The following is a 21,893-nucleotide window of genomic DNA, read 5'->3' on the forward strand; positions in this document are numbered from 1 at the left end:
AAACGCAGTGGCCCATTAAAGCTAGCTCAGGAGAAATGACTCAGGCAGATGCTCTGAGGGCTCCTCTTGTCATTCGCCCAGTGACAGTTCATCGGCAGAGATGACAAATTTGAGGAGACCCTCGCCAACTTGTGGACCACAGCAAACTCACCTGATAAGCTGTAGTCCCATTATCAGTCCCTGGCAAGGGTCCTGCCAAGCCCTGTGTGGATCCCCTGCAGTTTCCTTAACTGAGGAAGCTCACTCCGCCCAATGACAACAGCTGGCACCAGGATGCTTTCACCAAGGGTGCGGGAGGGATTGTTGGGAACATGGGCAAAAATGCTTCTTCAGGCTGTTCCGGTACAATCAGCCGAGTGCTAATGGGGCAAAAGGACAGCCCAAAATAGGTTTTGCCAGGGTGTTGGGAGGGGGTGGACGGGAGAGGAGATTTACATTTCCAATACTTTTAAAGATGCAGGTCTTTGATAATTATAGACACACATTTTGTAGCCCAACAAAAATTTCTCACTGAGATATAAATACTTATCCTCTTATTAAGTCACCCTTTATCATATCCTCTGCATATAAAAACCAAAACAACAGAATTGGGTGGTTTTAAAATTATGTTACTCCCCTAATTTTATTTTTATTGGGGTATACCAGTCAGTTTCCAACAACAACTGTACACAAACATTGCCTACTCTGATAAAGAAGTATTTGCTTTAGAAAATGAAATGATCACTAATAATAAAGAAAGAAAGAAATACATCGTGTTATTTAAATGATCGATTCTTCGTCTAGAATTATTTGCTAAGCAAAACATCAAAAACCCAAACTCAACCCCATTGCCACAGAGACCGTGATCCACAGTGGTCCTCCAGGGCCTCCCGGAGAACGGCCTCGCATGGATTCCGACGCTGTAATGGCCACAGGAGCGCCCACCACCTGTCTCTCCTGCAGAGCAGCTGGTGGCGTCAACCAGTGGCCTTTCAGTGAGCAACGCACTGCCGCCAGGCCTCAACAATTGTCTGATAAGGATATTACAGGATTACACGTACCATCGCAACATCACCAATAAACTATAAAACAGTCTCAAACAATTTAACTAATGTGAACATTTTACCCCTCCTTTTTTTTATTAAACCATCATTTTATTGGGGACTCAGAACTCTTATAACAATCCATACATCAGTTGTATGGAGCATGTTTGTGCATATGTAGCCATCATTCTTTTCTAGAGTTTACTTTTTATTGAGCCCTTGGAATCAGCTCTTCTTTTTCCCCTCCCTCCCCCTTCCACCTGATAAATTATTATTATTTTCATATATTACACCTATCGCTGCCTCCCTACCCCCAAGGTTACTGTTGTTTGTCCCCCTGCAGCGGTGTGCGTGTGCGTGCGTGCATGCCGGTGTATGTGTATATGTGTGTGGGGGGGGCAGGTTATGTGTTGATCATCAGGATCAGTTCCCCCTTCCTCCCTTCCTCTCCCCAACTTCACCCTGCCCTTCTGGTATGCCCTCTTGACAAAGATGCTCATCCTCTAGTTAGATTCCTTAATTTCTCTTTCCTACAGGCTTACAAATATGGTATAAACACACTTGAGCGCAAAAAATGGCTACATTTTCTGTGACGGAAGAGAAAGGTGACTAAATTGAAAGTTTGTTGTATGACAAATACCATGGTGAGTATTAAGTTACCTAATTCATTTATTTCCCACAGGGATATTATAAAATCAATATTACTTATCCCATGTGACATATGATGCTCAGCTGCAGGGGGGGAAAGCAGCAGAGTTAGGAATGTGAACTTGGTTCTTGTTTGACCTGAAAGCCTGTGCCTCAGCCTTTCTCTCCACCATGTCACTGTAAGTACTTTGGTGGATTATTACAAAGGCATGCCACTTTTTTATTACAGTGCTAGTGACTTCTTGAAGGCTCTCTGGTGGTACAGTGGTTATGCATTGGGCTGTGATTTGAAAGGTCAGCAGTTTGAAGCCACCGGCTGCTCTGCTAGAGAAAACGGCTTTTTACTCCCATACAGAGTGACAGCCTGAGTCACAGTCTCAGAACTTCACAGGGGGCAGTTTTGCCCTGCCCTATAAGGTTGCTCTGAGCCGGCCTTGACTCGGCGGCAGTCCATTTTGTTTTGTGCAGGTTTTTCTTGAGTACCCTGTAGGTAGAGTGGTTCTAAGCTGGGTTGCTTGTCTCAAAATCATCAGCACTCCACAGAAGAAACACTAGGCTTTCTATTCTATAAAAGAGTTACAATTTGTTACAATTAACAATAAAATATAAAGAGTCTCAGAAACCAACTGAGACAGTTCTACCCTGTTGTATAAAGGTCACTCTGCGTCAAAATCAACTCAGTTACAAAAAGGTACAAGGTGGACGAAGAAGATTTCCCACATTGTAAGCTAGGGAGTATTTTGTGGTGAAGCTAGTTGGGATGAGTTTAAACTTACTAACCTTCCACTTCTTTAAGTGGGATTTGTAACTGGGTAGGAACTGGTACATACGGCTCTCATTTAGCCTTACTTCAGTGCACTAAAGGGGCCCTGGTGTCAACGTGGGTGATGAGCTTGGTTGCTAACATCAAGGTCAGCAGCTCAAAACCACCAAGTGCCCCCTCAAGAGAAAATGGAGGCTTTGCTTTCTGTAAAGCGCTATAGCCTCGGAAAACCAAAGGGGCAGCATACTTATCCTATAGGGGCACCACTGTCAGTTGAAATCTCTCAACAGCAACCAGTTGTTTCAGTTTTTGCTTTCTGGGGGTACAGGGGGTATAGGGGCCTCCCTACTCCCATAAACAGTTACAGTCTCAGAAACTCGCAGCAGCAGTTCTGTCCCGTCCTATACACTCACTAGGGGTTGGTAAGGACTGAATCGCAGTGAGTGAGTGAGTTCGGAAAATTCTTGACAAACTAAATAAGCTCTCAGAAATGGCACACACAGTTTTCAAAGTCACCAAATAAAATAGACACTCAATATTACAAGAGGCTAATGATGATCTTATTCTAAAATTTCCTTTCTTTCTTTTCTGAATGAAATGAAATAATCCCAGAGATCCCATGCACGTGAACAGCTGTCCACAGCCAAGTACAAAAAAATCCTCCTATTTTCACTTTGCTATTTCAGAAATGTTTCCTAGTAACATTTATTTATTTAAAACATTTCTACCACCCTCTCCATTTTGAGCCACTGGTGCCTGTTTGCTGGACTGTGTGCTTACAGTCCTCACACTGCACTATGAGCTGCAGCCAACTCATTTCCCTTGGGAAAAAACATATACACCCGATCTTCAATTGCAATTTGGAGCTTGCTTCCAGTGTCCCCTTTGGCCTGTGGTGTTATGGTCTAGGTCAGAGCTTACATTTAAAGAAAGGTTCCAGCTCTTTCATGAGGAGCCAAAAGCTATTATTTTGACAAATAACAGAAACACCCTGCTTTAAGACTGATTTTCCACTAATGATGACAAATTCATCATGCATTTCTCATTCTATGAGATAATAAAAGCCTGGGAAACATTTACTACAAAACAAAATTCATACACAATTAAGCAACTAACTTTTATTTTTTACTTATTTTCACAGAACATTAACTTTCTAATCTTTAAACCTATCTCAAGTTGGCTTTTAAAAAAAGACCCAAACAAACATAAAGTTAATTATTTTTACAAGTTTTGAAGCCATAATAGAAACTCCATAATCTCCATGTAATAAACAGATGAAGTTGCTAAGAAATCTGGCTCTGATACAGAAAAGAAAAAAATTCACTTCATACCTGATATGCAGAGAAGGGAATATTTGGCCTGCAATATTAGAGACACATTTTGTCCAACTTGGATATAAATGAAGTGGGATTAGCATCTCCCAAACATTATCTGTTGCTTACCAGGACCTGCTTGTCGAGACTTGATTATTCCCTCTTCAGAATCAATAAGCATCCTTTCTTCCCACCCTTCCGAAGAGGCCGGTATCCCAGGTGCACACATGCCACTAATTTTGCAAAACAAAAAAAAATCCAGCCTGGGTATTTTCAGACTTGCTTCTTAAACCACTCTCCGCTGCTCAAGATCCTATCTCGTAAGAGTGTGAAGTGCCTCTTCCACCATCTTGCTGATATGTCTGGACAGCAACAGCACGTGGGTCAGGAGCAGCGGAACGGAGACTGCAAGCAAACATTGGTGTAAGCATAGGAGAGTCTCTTTGCACGCCTGGCTCAGGCCATTGCAAGCACTGTACAGAGCACAGCTCAGATAAAATAGCATGCTCAGCCCTGGTGGTCCTGGTGGGGTGGAGAATGGTAGCGTTTACTGAGGAGAAGCATATTGGCATCTCGGTTGGGTTTTAACCAGATCCACAGGATTCAGGAAATAAGCTCTCTGCCAGATGACACGGTGCTCCCAGCCATTCCTTCTGCTGACTTATCCCTCACATTACTCTAACCAGTGTCCTTTCGCCTGCTGTGAGCTTATTTGTGGAGAGGGCTAAATAAAGGATATGTGCGACAACAAACTGGCCATTAACCCATAAGCTGATTTCTTAAAACATACTTCTGTTTTGGTTCAATGCAAATAACATCAATGAAATGTTTTTGTTTAAGTATTTGAAATTAGGCTTTGAATGGATTTCCTATTCTTTATATAACATTTTATACTATTTTTAAAGGTTGAATAATACATACATTGGCATTATTTTCACCTATTATGTAAACATCTTAACATAGACCGTCTCTTCTTAGGCCCATGTAATTCTAAATTAAGTGTACTATGATGCAGGTCAGAATTACTTTACTGGATCTTAATCAGAAAGTATTATAAATAATGCCTGTCACGCAATCATTTTCAGTTGCATGCGTTTTGTATGTCCTAAAGTGTATTCAGCAAGGAGCACTGAAAGATCAGCAGCTCGGGCTCACTGACAAGAGAAAGAGGAGGCTGTCTGCTCCTGTAACGATTTACAAAGCCCTGGACAACACTGTATGGGGTCTCCATGAGTTGAAATTGTCTGGAGAGCAATAGACTTTAAAGTATATATATTACTGGGGTCTTCGAAAGGAATCTGAGAGGTAAACAGGATGGGCAACATTAACAAGAGAATCAACTATAGATAGAAACAGGTATGGCGTATATACACCAAGACTAATTTGTTCTGGGAACAAAATCCCTAATTAGCCATTCTATAGCTTCCGCTTCACGGAGCTTCCATTTCCAGTTGGAGTTTTACTGGTAATGAAGTAACAGAAAGTATGGATACAACCTATTATAAATATCAAAACTTAAAAAAAACCTTTTAATGCAACATCCTCTGTTGCTCATGAACTCATCTTAAAGAATAATCAAGTTAAACTTCCACACAGGCAATTATACCAAGTACTTCTAAATAATGAGAAGGTCTAGACTATAAGCATTTGATGGAATATATGAGGGTCCATGGAAAAATGAATTAAATGTAATGGAATTATTCCACAAATTTTTGAGGCCCCTTTGTATATCCAGCATCTGATGATCTCTGAGGCTCACACTGAAGACCATGCAGGTAGAAATAACATATTGCTATTGTACTGATGAGCTTTATCTGCTTTGTGGATTTTGACAGAATGATTAATGGATTGGAATTTATCAATCTATGAATAGATGTGGGTAAAGTTTATACACTTCTAATCTGTACATATGTAAACCCATATCCTCTTTGTAAAACCAAGATTCTTAATCTGTATAACTGACAGCAGAATACAATATTCGTGAAAATTCAGGTTCAAGGTACTTCCTTTGAGTCATTTTCAGGAACACCAAAACCATGTGGATCTTTACTTTGGAGATTTCCCTAGAGGTATTAAAAGTAGTTCTATACTGACTTTTATTGTTATTCTTTGCAAATGCCAATCATTCCTGCACTTGTACATTAATCTAACAAAAAATCTGAACATTAACTACACTAAACTGAATGAAGAAAACACTTGGCAAAGCCCCTTCCTAATGTAGATGGGATTACTCTTTCTTCTTTGTAGAAGAGGAAACCAAGGTTTAGATGACAAAACCTAAGTGACACATCTGGGCAGTTAAGGTCCAAGATGCAATGAATTTAGGGAAATCTGCACATTTTAGTATTTTCTACAGGTGTCACAATGTACATTAACATTAAAGGTGGTGAGAGAGTCTTCAATAAGGAAATCTGTACCCCAAGTTAGTATTAGCTAAATGCATTTGAGCACAGATACTTATTTTTGGCAGCACATTATTAAAGCTACTATTCTTTCATAGGAATATTAATTGGAAAGTGGTACATTATTAATATTGTTTATTCTGCTTTATTGCTATGTCCGAATAAACAAGAGAAAAATCTTGGATTCCATTTTAAAGATTCAGTATAGACATTCAGGACCATGGCACTCCTTTGGTTAGCTCCTGGACTGCCGGGCCCTGGGCCATGTCCTGCTCTGTGACTGGCACAGCCGTGATTCTGCTGCCACAAAGCAGTAGCTTAGTCATCTCTTTTCCGGCCACATAGGCATGACTCCTCTGCTAAAGTCTCCCACTTATTCAATTCTACAGAATTGCACACAGAAGCTCCAACAAACCAAACCAAAATCCATGTCCAAATAGTGTATTCAAAAGCAAAACAAAACTCTGTGCCATCAGGTCAATTCTGACTCATTGCAATCCTGTAGGACAGGGCAGAACTATCCCTGTGAGTTTCCCAGACTGTAACTCTTCATGGGATTAGAAAGCTTCTTTTCACTGCTGTGGAACCACTGGTGGTTTGGAACTTCTGACCTTGCAGGTAGCAGCCCAACACAGTACCGGTGATGTCCTCTTGACCAAGAATCCTGATCCCTGTGTCACAGTGGGTTACTCAATGAGCTGCTAACCTCAAGGTCTGCAGTTTGAAATCACTGTCTACTCTTGTAAAGATTTACTGCCTGAGAAACAGGGTATTCTAATTTGTCCTCTAGGGTAGGTATGAGTTGGAATAGACTATATAGCAGTGAGTTTTGGCAAACCCAGAATAAATTATTATTGAAATGCAATAAAGACGCTTGGTGGGATAACAATAGCATTGAAGAAGGCAAGGCTAGTTCTAAAGCTATGAAAATGAATAAAATATTAGGGTTTAAGAAATTAATGTAGTTCATCTTCTCTTGCCCCACCCCCACCCCATGATTGAGAGATTTTTTCCTTCATGTGCCACTTAGTGAATCAACGGCTCCAACCTCCTTCAATGTTAAGGTCTGTGGTTGTCCCACTGGGTGCTTTGACTACCGAATGTGAATGTGCCTACAAAAAGCCTACCCAGGAAATCATTAAAAGGCAAAAAAATCTAACCATCCCCAAGCTGAGATGATTCTTGATGTTATCAGGAGGTTCTCAATCCGAATCACTTTGGAATTGAAAGGAGGCTTTTGGTGAATGGTTTTCAAGTTGTACTAGTTACACTATAGCCACATAAGTGGATATGAATAAACCCAATATAAGCCATGGATCTTTATCTTGCTTGGAACCACAATCAACACTCATAGAAGCAGCAACCAATAGATCAAAACACGTGTTACATTAGTTCAATCTGCTGCACAGGGCCTCTTTGGAGTACTGAGGAGCAAGGGCATTACTTTGAGGACTAACGTGCACCGGACGCAAGCCATGGCATCTTTCAATTGCCTAATACGCACATGATAGTTGGACACTGAATAAAGAAAACAAAAGAAAAAGCAATGCACGTGAATCATGGCAGTGGTAAAGAAAACTGAAAGTACCACGGGCTGCCAAAAGAAGAAACAATCTGTCTCTGAAGATGCGCAGCCAGAATGCTCCTTAGAGGCAAGGGTGGGAAGACATGGACATGTTGTCAGGAGAGACAAATCCCCTGTAGAAGGACATCGTGCTTGCTAAAGTAGAATGGCAGTGAAAAAGGGATATATTTTCAACAAGATGCACTGACACAATGATTCCGGTGATGGGCTCAAATGTAAAAACGATTGTGAAGATAGCACAAGGCCGGGCAATGTTTCACTGAGTTGGAAGTGAATTGACGATAACTAACAACAATCATCCGCAGGGAGCCTACGACAGAGGAAGCACATGCTGACTTTTATTTAAAGTAGTTTGTGTTATAATAAATATTTAGGTCAACCTATACTTTACATTTGTGTCTTTGATCCAATGATATAGTTGATGAGTAAATTACATGAACTTCAAATTTTTGCCAAGTGTCACTTCATCTTTATTAGGAGCTGAATAGTAGGAAGTTTTAATTTGTTATCTTGAAAGGGGGCCCGAGAAATAAGATTATTGTACAATATATAAGGAATGCTGATGCTATAGTGGGTTATGTGTTTGATGCTCACCACAGTTATGTGAGCCCACAGTTGCTCTGTAAAAGAAAGATGAGACTTTCTGTTTTACAAAGATTTTCAGCCTCAGAAACCTTCCAGTCCTTCCTACAGGGTTGCTGTGAGTCCTAGTCAACTGATGGTAGTGAATTTAGCACAGTACACAGATTCCAATTTCCTGAAACCCAAAATGGATCTATCAGAGCTTAATATCCCTTATTAAAATAAAAATGTTCCACTGAACCCCTGTGGTCAGAAGAACATGCATTGAGCACAAATAGGAGACCACCACATAGAGCAACTCCACCCAGAGGTCAACATATTAAAAACAGACCACACGATATCAACTAACTGTTGAAAAACAGCAAGAATGAACCCCCCATACACACAGGCACACACACCCAACACAATGATAAGAACAGAGGCAGGTAAATACCCAACACAAAATGTACCAGGTAACATCAGAATCCACAGATGGATGTAATAAGTCTGAATGTCAGTGGACTGATCTCACCCATTAAACTCACAGAGACAAGCAGACTGGCTTAGAAAACCTAACTCATTGATCTGTTGTCTACAAGAGACACATCTCAAGCTTACAGACAAAAATAGGCTGAGAATTAAAGGCTGGCAAAAATATACCAAGTAAATTTCAATTCAAAGCAAGCAGGGATTGTATTACTGATTTCTGGCAAAAAAACTGATCTCAAGGTACAGGCCATCGCAAAATTTAAGGAGGGACACTGTATAATGCTCAAGGGAACAGTAGACCAAGAACACGTGAGCATAATAATATATACACACCAAATGAGAGACATGTGAAATTCATCATGCAAACTCTCCAAAAAGAAATCACAGGCTCAACAATCATAGTAGGTGACTTTAATACACGGCTCTCTGAGAAACATTGGTCACAAGGAAAAAAAGATTAACAAGGAAGACACAAAACTAAACACAAAAGGCAACTTGACCAAATAAACATTTTTAGAGCTCTTCACCCAAGCGCAAAAAAATCGCAACCTTTTCAAGTGCACATGGCACATATTTGAAGACAGATTACATGCGAGGGCACAAGTCAAGCCTGAGTACATTCAAGCACATAGAGATCACTTAACTACCCTCTCAAACCACTACACACTAAGGCAAGAAATCAGCAAGAAGACAGTTAGGAAAACAAGGACAAGTAATTGGAGGATGAATAACTCCCAACTTCAAAATGAATGGGTCCTGGTCCAGATCAGAGATGAAATTAGGAAGTTTTTAGAAACCAATGTGAATGAAAACACAACTTACCAAAACCTTTGGGACACAGCAAAAGCAGTTATCAGAAAAAGTTTGATAATAATAAATATACACATTAAAAAACAAGAGAGACTTGTGATTGACATTTTGTCACAAGGCTTCCAGCAATTAGAATAGAGTCAACAGCCTAATTCTACCAATAGCAAGAGTAAAGAAATAATAAAGTCAAGGCAGAGATAAGTGGGAAAACAAAAAAAAATGCTAAAAAAATCGATGCAGCAAAAAAAAAAAAAAGATGGTTCTTAAAGCAAGAAACAGAATTGATAGAACATTGGCAAACCTAACCAAAGACAAGAAGGAACAAACATCAATAGCCAGGATGAGAAAAGAAACGGGGGACATAACAACAGACCCTAATGAAATTAAGAGGTCAATTTCACAGTACTATGAAGGCCTGTTCTCCAATGAATTTTACATCTTTGAAGACATGGACAAATACCTGGAAAAAAAATCCCTCCCTAGATTACCCAAGATGGAAGTCAAGAACCTCAACAGACCCTTAACAATAGAAGAAATAGCTAAGGTTATCAAGGGACTACCAACTGAAAAATCCCCTGAGCCATATGGCCTCACAGGAGTATTCTACCAACCATTCAAGAAAGAACTGACAGCAAGCCTACCCAAACTCTTCCAGAGCATAGACAGGGCTGTCACACTCCCAAACTCTTTCTATGTAGCTAGTATAACACTGATACTTAAAGTGGGCAAGAATCCCATAAGAATTTAGAACTACATACTGATATTTCTAATGAACATGGATACAAAAATCCTTAACAAAATATTAGCCAATGGAATACAAAAATATATAAAAGTAGTAATTCATTATGACCAAGTGGGATTCATTACAGGGTTGCAGGCATGGTTCAATATCTGAAAGTCCATCAACATTATTTACCACCTTGACAGGAGAAAGGATAAGGACCACATAATAATATAGATGGACACAGAAAAAGGATTCGACAACACTCAACACCCATTCCTTTTTAAGACTCTCAAGAAGATAGGAATACAAGGAAAATTCCTCAATATAATAAAAAGCAATATATGAAAAAACAAAATCCAGTGTAGTAGTGAATGAAGAAAAGACAAAAACATACCCACTGAAAAGGGGATCAGGCAAGGATGCCCCTTGTCCCCTCTTTTATTCAACATCGTACTGGATGTCCTAGCAAACAACATAAGGCAAAGGAAAGACATTAAAAGGATTCATCTGGGGAAAGAAGAGGTAAACGATCATTATTCACAGGTAATATGGTTTTATATATTGAAAACCCCAGAAGCTCCACAAGAGAGGGAAGTGATAGAGGAATATGGCAGAGTGGCAGGATAGACTCTCAACAAACAGAAGTCTACTGGATTGCTATATACACCGAATAATATCATGGAAGAGGAGATCAAACAGGTTGTACCTTTTATAATAGCAAAACACACATTGAAGTATCTAGGGACATACATACCTAACAACAACAAAAAAAAGAACCCAAGAGATCTGTACAGGAAAGCTACAAAACACGATTACAGGAAACCAAAAGTGACCTCTACAAATGGAAGACTATCCCGTGCTTCAGATCAGAAGACTCAATTATAGGAATGATGTTAATCCTACCCAAGACACTATATAAATGTCACACTATCCAATTACAAATACCAATATCTTTTTTCCAGGAATTGGAGAAACTGACTACCAACTTCATATGGAGAGGGAAGAAGCCCAGAGTTAGCAGAGAACTCCTCAAGAAGAAGGACACAGTAGGAAGGCTTGCTCTGCCTGACTTTAACACTTACTATATGGCCACTGTGGTCAAACCGGTGTGGTGTTGGTATAAGCACATATACTCAGACCAATGGAAAATTAGAGAAAATCTAGAAATAAAAACATCAGCATACAGACGACCGATCTTCAATAAGGTCCCCCAAAATATCATCTTGGAACCAGATGCCCTCTTTAATAAATGTTGCTGGAAAAAAATGAATATCTACCTGCCGAAAAGTGAAGCAAGAGCCTCACTCACTCCATGCACAAGAATAAAGTCGAGGTGGACCAGAGACCTCAAAGTAAAACCCCAGACTCTTAGGGCCATCAGCGAGGGAATTGAGAGAAACCTAAGGATTCTGTTGCAGGGAATGCACAGACTGTTGGAACTAGGGAAGGACACAAACACAGAGGAGGCACAAAATGACAAGTGGGAGATACTGATGATAACTCACCTGTGAACATCGAAAGACTTTGCCAAGAGAGCAGTTACAGAGCCCACAGACTGGGAAAACATCTTTAGCAATGACATTATCAGACACAGGCCTTATTACGAAAATATACAGTACTCTGGTAGCCTACAATACGAAAAATACAGAGTCCACTGAGCAAGTGGGCACAAGAACTAAACAGAAGTTTCCCAAGGGTGGAAATCAAAATGGCCAATTAACACATGAAAAATGTTCCGGATTATTAGCCATAAGGGGATGCAAATTTAAAAACAACTATGAGATATCACCTAACACCCTCAAAGATAGCCCAATTCAAAATATAAGACAGCAACAAGTGCCGGAAAGGGTGTGGCAGGATAGGAACTCTCATCCACTGCTGGTAGTCCTGGAGATATGTGTTGCCACCATAGAAATCTATCTGGTGATACCTAAAACAAGTGGAAATTGAGCTACCATATGGTCCAGCAAACTCTCTAACTGGTCATGTGCCCAGAAGACATATGAAACAGATCAAAACTAGACACCACACTCCAATGTTCATCGTGGCACATTTCACAGTTACAAAGACCTGAAGACAATCAAGATTTTCATCAACTATACCAATGGATTAAAAAACTCTAGTATATACATACAGCGGAGTACTATGCTGCCCTAAAAAGCAGTGACAAACACATGAAGCACAATGTCTCATGGGAAGAGTTGGAGGAAATTATGCTAGGTGAGGTTAGCCAAGAACAAAGGGACAAGTACAACATGGTCAAATGAAGTAAGCTAAAAAAGTACAATGGGCATGGAGGATAAGCTACTGAATACATAAATCCTGGGTTGAGGTCCAGGCACTTTAGCAGGGGTCTGACCCAACTCAGGGATGAATATGGACGCCAACTACAAAGGAGGGGAAAGAGCGGGGGAAGAAAAAAGGAAAAGAACAAAACAAGGGTGATAGGGTGATGGAGAACAGGGCACTAATACACCCATGGGGGGGGGGTACTGTTTATGCCTCCAAGAAAGGGAGAGAGGGACCAGACCCCAGGCCAGAGCACCAAGCCTCGAAGGCAATACACTGGCATGGAGCAGTGAACTAAAAGAGGATGACAGGGCCGGGCCCAAGCCAAGCTATGTTACCTGCTGCCCAGAAGAGGGCCATACAGAGGACAGCATTTATAAGATATAATTCAGGGAAAGAGGCAGGTCTGTACAGACCACATGGGAGCGAACGAAGAGGGAGGGAGGGAGGTAGAGAGAGAATGGACCTCATCCTGGTGCAGCAAGCCCCAGGGACCACATCCTTGCTCAGAGTAGCCAATGCATAGAGAGGATCTTAGGGCCATGACATTCCCTCGCTGACCCTGAGCACTAGAGGAGATAGCACTGGAGAACATTGTGTGGAACGTGTGTCCGGTGTGCCCCAGGCACAGCTGCAAAAACGCGAAGGGAGTGCAATTGGGAGCAAAATAACCAAGTCCCCAAGGAATCCTGAAAATAGACTTTTGACTTGGGGGACAGGGCTTGGCACCTCGTCAGACTTGATTGGAAAACATAAGTAAGGGTCAACAGACAGACCTGGAACTATCTATTGTTTTTTTTTCTTGTTTTGTTTTGTATTGTTTGTTTGATTGTGTTTTCTTTTTGTTTCCTTTTCTTTTGCCCTATGTCTAGCTATATAAGATACGTAGAATGAACCATCACGATGAGCAAACAACAGGATTGGCAGTTCCCGGAGTGGTGGTAGGGGGCATGGGAGAGCAGGTGCGGGTAGGGGGAGTGGGGAGCCAACAAACTCAAGAGATCAGGGAACAACAAGAGATCCAAAATTGATGGCAAGGAGGGTGTCCAAAGCCAGGTGGGGTTTGATCAAGAGCAATAGATCCGAGAGGAACTACTGAGAACCCAATGGGGGTGAGCTTGAGAGTGGGACAGGAGGAAGGTGAAAGGAAGAGGAGGCAAAAGCTATCTATAGAGGTGCAGCTATAGGGCTGCATATACATAAATATATTAATTTATAATGGGATTCATTACAAAGGGATAGAGGCCAATGTACATATATTTACATATTAAATATTAAGATAGCAGACTGACTTTGGGCCTCTACTCAAGGCTTTCCTTAACACAGGAACACTTTGTTCTGATAACCTGGTACTCTTTGATACTCACCTTCCCAACACAATTGCTTTAGACAAAAGGGATGTATAAGCAAATGTGGTGAGGAGAGCGGATGGTGGCTGGCTATCAAAAGATATAGCACAATGTCCAGGGTCTTAAAAGCTTGAAGTTAAACAAGCAGCAATCTAACAGTTTAGCATATAAGCCCACATGGAAGAATCACACCAGTCTGTGTGATCATGAGGTGTTGTCAGTATCAGGTATCAGATATAAAAAAGTTCCAAAACAAACCAATATGAATGCAAACGAGGGGGTTTGGAGTAGAGACCCAAAGTCCATCTGTGGACAATTAGATATCCCCCCACAGAAGGGTTATAAGGAAGAGATGATTCAATTAAAGTGTAGTATAGTATCGACAAATCCTCTAGTTCCTGAATGCTTCCCCCCACCCATCCCACTACCATGACCCAGTTCTACCTTACAGATCTGGCTAGACCAGAGAACACACGTTGGTACAGTTAAGAGCTCTTGAGCCATGGAATTCAGGGCGGATAAACAAACCCCTTAGTAACAGTAATGGGGGTAGCAATATCAAGAGGGTAGGAGGATGGTGGGGAAGGGGCGGGGGACAAAGAGGGGACTCATCACAGAGTTGGATAGATGGCGCTGCCCTGAAGGAGATGGATAAGAGAAATGTGGATGAAGGGAGATAAATGGAGTATAAGATATGAAATATAAAACAAGATATAATTAATCAAGGATTTACAAGGGGGCTAAAAAGAGCCTATACCAAGGGCTCAGGTAGAAAATATTGTAAAATGTGATGACAACATATGTACAAATATGCTTAATCCAATTGATGTACGGATTGTTATAAGAGCTGTAAAAGCCCCAGGAAAATGATTTTTTTAATTAAAATGTTCCAGTCTTATTATAGTATGGTACAACTTCACCTTAATTTCTTCTATGTACAAAAACCCTTAAAAGAAAAGTTAGAATTTTTCTAACAAACAAGCCTGAAGTAAAATGTACCTCTGAAACCTGTAACATAAATCATGCATTGATTTCTATATATTGTGTTCTGAAATGTTTACTGTATAATTTGAAGAAAAATTTAGATCTTCAAAATATTTATGAAAATTTCTCTGAAGTCTACATTTTTCACACCCTAAACGGGCCTCACACCTTCTCTCTATATGCCTCTCCAATGCTGTCTTTTCATGCGCCACTCTCCTCAAGCCGTGTTCTGGCTTTGCAGAAGCCAACATGTCTCTGTGTTTGTTGCACAGCTTCCCATGACCAAAAAATAAAAAAGAAATCCCATTGCTATCTAATTGATTCTAACTTACAGTGATCCTGTAGAACAGATTTGCTACCATTTTTGGTTTTCAAACTTTTAAGGCTTTTAAAGTCTGCAGGATGACTAGTGAGTTCAAACCACTGGCCTTATGATTAGGTGCTCAATGGATAACCAACTGGTCATGATGGGTCCAAATACAGCTCCCTTAGGAATCCCTTAATTTTTCATTCATTTTCAAATATTTGTTACACTTTTTGGGGGTCTTATCCTGTAATTTGTGAACCTAAACGTTTCTTCTTTTTTCCCCTGAACCTTTTCTTATACTTAAAACTAGGATGACAAATTAATAAATTAGTATAAATTTATAGCCAAAAATATAATATAACACCTTATCTAAGAAATTAGAGCTGATGCTGTCCAACCTATGCAATTTTCTGAAATAACTCCAGGAGCAGGCTTAAAACAGAGGCACCAAGAAAAAAATTATAGTTGATATGTGCAGTCAGTACAAGTTGCCTTGAGCTACGTAGTCTTCTCACCTAGGAGTCCCAGGTCTCCCAGACCCTGAATAACTTGGGGAAAGAGCTGAAACTTAGTATATAATAATAGAGAACAAAATGGCAATTATTCTAAAATACTAGCTAGGGACCAAATATGGGCCAATATGAGATTGACAAATTACATAGAGGATAACAGCAATAATAATAAAAGATGCCTGGGCTAGAGAGATTCAAGAGAGAGGGAAAAAATGTTAGTTTAATAGATAGTTATAATATTGAGTACCTGATTCATCTGCCTTATAATGTTTCTGTAACTTACACCCTTTACTGAATCCTACAAAGTTCCTAAAGAAAATGTGGTAAAGTAAGACAATTTGAAATTGAGTTTTGTGTTTTAAGATGAAATATTCACAGGACAGTCTAAAGTTGATCATTCCTGCTTCTGCATGAAGCTTGACACAAAAGCTTTAGGCATTACTGTAGTTCTCCGGTAGAAGACAGGTCAGAAAAAGAAAAAAGGAATACAAGATGGGTCATCGATCAATGCTTACCTGTGAATTGTAACTTAAGTCAGTGAGTCCCAGGGAACAGGAAAAGTTTTGACCTTGAAATTTGGCAGGAATGACATAAAATGAAGCATGACTTGATCAAGGATCAGAAAAAAATTTTTTCAAAACCATTTTTAGGAGCTAATACAGAAATCACATCAAGGAATATTGTACACAGGCAATCACATCAGTTTCAAAACATTTTTCCTTCTTGAATTCCTTAATATCAACTCCCTTTTAAACAACACCTCTCCCTCAAAAAATTAATGTTAATTTCTAGGCTTCGAATCCAGCTACAGTTCCTTGAGAAACAGAAATTCTCACTGCCATCAGGTTGATTCAGACTCTTAGAGACCCCAAAAAGCAGTAGAACTGCCCCTCTCGGTGTCTAAGTCTGTAATGCTACAGGGGAGCAGAAAGCCTCATTTTTCTCCCTCGAAGTGGCTGGTGGGTTCAACATACTGACCGTGCTGTGGTTAGCAGCCAATGTGTAACTACAGCTCCTTTTAAAAGGAAGATCAATTTCCTACAAAAGAGTTACTGTTTTCACCCAGGGATCAGGCGGTAACAAGGTTACTCATTTATCTGGCTGGCCTGAAGCGTTTTGTTCTTCGTCCTGACATTGGGGAGCACCACTCTGAGAGTCCTGGCATTGTACACAGACGTCAGGTCCATTTCCTGCCTCACTGAAGGTCAAAGCTGCAGCTCATGGCCTGTGCTTTAAAACGCAAGCCCTCTGCCATTACAAATCTTGACTCAATCAGAAGTGCTGCTGAAGTATCACCACACTTTCTTCAGGATTGGGCTTTCTTTTTTAACTGGCACTTAGGATTTCCATTTGATGGGGGGGGGGTGGGGGGAAGCACAGCTGAGCTTGCATTCAATGGAACTCCTAAGAAATTAAAGGCAAGCACACAAATGATTTCTAGAACAAAATATTTTTAGCTTGAGCTGCTATGTTACTGTAATTGGAAACAGTTTCAAATATTGTACAGGGTAGCTTTTACCCTTTGATATGCTGGCAGGCTTTGTGGACTAAAATTCAAGCGATGCTATCTGCTGCATGACAGTGCCCTTTACAAACCGCCCTGAACCCAGCTTCCGACAGCCAAGAAAAGGAGGTAGGCCAAATGCAAGACTGCACCCAGAAAGTTACTAAAGAGAGCACGGTCAAGTAGAGTTTGAAGAATCCTTTTTACATACTATACAAGTAATTAAATACCCTAAAGAAATTTATGGTTCAATATCCTATTTTCACAACTCTTTACACTTTTCTATTTATTTTTATTTATTTATTGGATATTTATTTTGTTCAATATGCTCTAAAATCTTTTAGAAATGAAACAAACCAGAAGCAAATGGTTTTTCAGAATAAAAGAATTCCTAAACTACTAATTCAATTTAATTTATTTTCTTTTAACTCAAGTTAATTCATAATTAAATTACAAAAGGCTTAGCATTTTCTCTGGCTTATACCATACTACAAAGACCAGAGTTCTTCTGTTTTGTTTATCCCTCAAACACTTTTTCAAAATTTCTTCTTATAAAGATGATACTTGAGCTTCCAGTCAAGATATATACACATATATAAACCAAATTCTTCTACTTTAAACAATAAAATATTTATTTAAACAGTCATATTACAAAGCATAATTAAAAACAAGGAGTTCCATGGTGGCATAGTGGTCACATCTCGAACTGCTAACTAAAAGGTTGGCAGTTCAAAACCACCAGCTACTCCTCAGGGGAAAAAGGAGGCTTTCTACTCCTATAAAGAGTTACAGCCTCAGAAACCCACAGAGGCAATTCTACACTGCCCTATAGGGTTGGTATGAGTCAGAACCAACTTTATGGCAGTGACTTTGCATTTTCTTTTGTTTTTAGAGAGTTGAAATCTATAGCAAACAGTGGTGAGAATTCTGCAGCTAGCCAACCATGGCAAGTGAGACCAGATAACAAGTAGACCTGGAACATTCTGTCCTACTTAGTCTCTGTCTGAAGTTCTTCCAGTTACTTGCGGCTGTAGTAACTCCAGCCAACCTCCTGCAATTGTCACTTGAAATGTACTGCATCTCTGACTTAACAAAGCACAAGCAAGCTATGAATAGAAAAGAAAAAGCTTTGGTTATATAATCAAATAGAATAGCATTCAAAATATCATAATAAACTAATATTATCTAACTAGACCCTGGCTCAAGGAATGACAAGATCTATGGTAAGCAATGAAAGAAGAAAAAAGCAAAACAAAGAGATGTATGGCAAATAGAAAACCTGAACTAAGCTAATGTAAACTCACGCACTGCCTTCAAGTTGATTCCGATTCCTAGCGAGCCTATGTGCTTCTGAGGCTGTGACTGTGGTTTCAGGTGCAATAAACTCGGTGCTGACCCATCTTGTGCTCAACAGGATGAATGGGCACATGGTCCTGGCCACCCTGACTGAGCCCATTGTTGCAGGCACTGTAAACTGTAACTGTTACAAGAGTCGAAACCTGGACTTTCTCCTGAAGAGTGACTATTGGTGCTTCAAACTGCTGACCTGGTGGTCAGACGCTCAAGGCAGAATCGTTACACCACCCGAGCTCTGCTAAGGGATATGTTTATGGAAAGCGTTTTTAAAAATACAAAGAAGACAAAAGAAACTGAACAACACCTCTCATCTTACCATTCAGTTATGTTTACTCAACATTTTGATGTGTCTCCTTTCAGCAAGTATGTAAACATGTTTTTCAAAAGCATACCTTATTGCCTAATGCAGACAGAATTACTGGAAAGGAGGTTTTTATCACTCTCACTGCCATCAAGTGGATTCTGATTCACATGGCCCGATAGGGCAGGGAAGAACTGCAAGTTACTGAGAACATTTGCAAGAGTGGAAAGTCTCATCCCTCTCCTACGGAGGAGAGAGTGAACTCACTGACCCTGCAGTTTACCCAGCATGCAACCTGCTCTGCCACCAGGATCACTCCTTTATGTCATTAAACAGAAACAGAGGCAACGGAGTTCATGATGACTCCAAATCGCAACTTCATCACATCCATTTCAACTCAAGGCGGGCCATTGGGGCAGGATATAATGGCCCCTTTGTTTGTCAGAGGCTGCAATTCTTTCCAGGAGCAAAAGGCCTAAACTTTCTGCCCCGGAGCCCAACTGTTGACCTTGCCATGAGCAGTCCAGCATGTCACCAACTACACCAGCAGGGTCAGCCTCGTGGCTACTCCGAGTTCCTTTAATTTGTTGTTGTAGGTTGCTGATTTGGGCAGAGAACTCTCCTTTGGGTTTTCAAGGCTGCCATTTTCTGGAAGCAGACCATCTGCTCTGTCTTCTCATGCTCACCCAGGATGGTTTGAGCTGCCAGTCCTTTGTGGGGCTGGTGGACCAGCTTTGAACCATCTGTGCCACCTTCAATCTGCAGTCAGCAGTTCCAAACCACCATCCTCAAGAGAAAGATGAGGCTTTCTATTCCCAGAAAGACTTAAAAGTCGTGGAACCCACAGGGTCAGTTTTGCCCTGTCCTATAGGGTCCTGTACGTTGGAATGGACTTAATGACAGTGAGTTTGAGTGTGTTTTTGTTTATTGTAAAAATGAAAGTGTGTTTGTAAGTCTGTTTTTCTGCAAATAAATATATAAATTAAGTGTAACAATTAAGCCCTGTCCTTTTCAAAGACTTTTAGGCGAGCGTATCAATTTTTATAGGGTTGTACAGGACAAAAAATAGCAGCCACTCTGAGGGAGACAGAGGACATTTCCGACTCCCTTAGAGTTACAGCCCTGGGAACCCCCCAGGGGCTATCCTACCCTGTCCTATGCGGTCGCCCTGAATTGGAAATTACTCAATGGCAGTGAGTTTGGTTTTGGTTTTTGGAAAATAATTCCTATTATTTTTAAATGCATTAAAATCAACATTTTAGTGTCAAAAACTAAGTTAGCTTCCAATTTGTTTATATGATAAATACTGTAATAACAAGAGTTGTGCATCATATGTATTTATTCTGCCATGATACACTTTGAGAGGCAATCACATTTTATCACCTAAACACAAATAGATCCATTAGAGGTAAGGATTCGAGCTACTACATAAATTAGCTTACTCATTAATTGGGCTATGAAAAGGTCCTCGCTTGGTTTCCATTCCAGCCATCTGGCTTGATTGGGTTTGAGTAGTTCCAGTCATTATGACAACTTCTATTCATTTAGAAGTGTAAGCACTTCAATGCTTAATCTGCCCTGCTGGTCTCCCTGGAGGTCCTTAGTGTCTAAACTAGCTCATGATTCCCCAAAGAAATAGTTCTCTCTCTCATAACCTCCTGAAGCTTCATTTAGAGTTCACATCCAGTGTTGCAGATTATGCCCAAATAACAAATTTTATAATATACCTCTTACCCATCAACTATCAGTCAGAATTTTTGTTTTTCAGTTGTCATACTCTAATCAAATCTAATGGGAACTCTTTATGGTAATTCATACTGTAATTTCTTTTGAGGATTATTGTCTATTTTTTCTAATTTAAAAAAAGTACACTAAATGAGTTTCAAAGAAGCCCTGGTGGCTTAGTGGGTTTCTTACTGGTTTGTTAACTACAAGATCAGGAGTTTGACTCCACAATGATCCTTCCACAGGGGAAGGATGAGGTTCTCTACTTCCAGAAAGATTTACAGCCCCAGAAACTCTATGGAGAAGGTCGACTCTGCCTTCCAGGGGCACTGAGTCAGAGTAGACGCAATAGAGGAGGGCTGGGTTTAAGTTATTTTGTTCTGATTTCATCTTTACAATCAGAACATTTACTTGTGTCCAAATTCCTAAGACCATAAGAGGAAAAACAAACAAACTGACAACAGAGAAGTAGGCTAAACTAACATCACTCAAGAAACAAAACACAATTATTCGTCATCCATTGACTAAAGCATTTTTTTCTGAATGTGTAACCACTAAAAGGATGTATCAAAAATCAGAAGACAAGAAAATGTACCCTTTGACAAATTCAATTATACTCAATGAAGTTTTTAGATTTATTATTTTCCCAATTCAGGTAAATTGTTTATAAGTATCTTATTTGGGTTATTAAGTTCTACAAATTTTTTAATTTATTTACTTTAAAATGTACTAGTGTGCAACCTAATCCAAAGATGTGTGTCTATGTATATAACAGTAAGCTATCACTGTAATAAGCATAAAATACAATTTTATCACTAGAGTTCCTGGTAAATTTTGTGAGAAACAGGCAAAAGCATGTAACACTAAAAGAAAATAAAAGAGGATGTGAGATTTGATCTTAATTTTTAAATCACTGAGGGAGAGTTCAGGCATTTAAAAGGGAAGGGCATTGAGAGGCAACAGAAATGGGAACCTGCAAAATCTAAGCAGTCCCTGCTCATCGGCCAAGAAGAGCAGAGAGAGTGGGAAGGTGAGTCCTTGAAGATAAACTGCAAGGCTTGTCCACTTGACGGATGCGTTTGAATTTCATTCTGAAACATAGAATGATACAGTCTGCAGGAGTTCTGCGCCTAGCAGCTGTGATAGGTAGGTTTATTGTGCCAACCTGGCCAATAAACACATGTGGGATTAATGAGGTTGCCGTTTAATTGAAGGGCAAAGAGATAAATGACTTGGTGAGCCTTGCCTT

The 21,893-nt window shown here is 40.1% G+C and overlaps 1 protein-coding gene across 7 annotated transcripts in view; it reads right to left on the reverse strand.

Moving 5' to 3' along the window:
- RIMS1 (regulating synaptic membrane exocytosis 1) overlaps window positions 1–21,893 on the reverse strand; it is a 257,595-nt gene that overhangs the window by 218,915 nt on the left and 16,787 nt on the right. The gene's annotated exons all lie outside the window — the stretch shown is intronic.

This window comes from Tenrec ecaudatus, chromosome 7, assembly GCF_050624435.1.
Source record: "Tenrec ecaudatus isolate mTenEca1 chromosome 7, mTenEca1.hap1, whole genome shotgun sequence".
Taxonomy (NCBI): domain Eukaryota; kingdom Metazoa; phylum Chordata; class Mammalia; order Afrosoricida; family Tenrecidae; genus Tenrec; species Tenrec ecaudatus.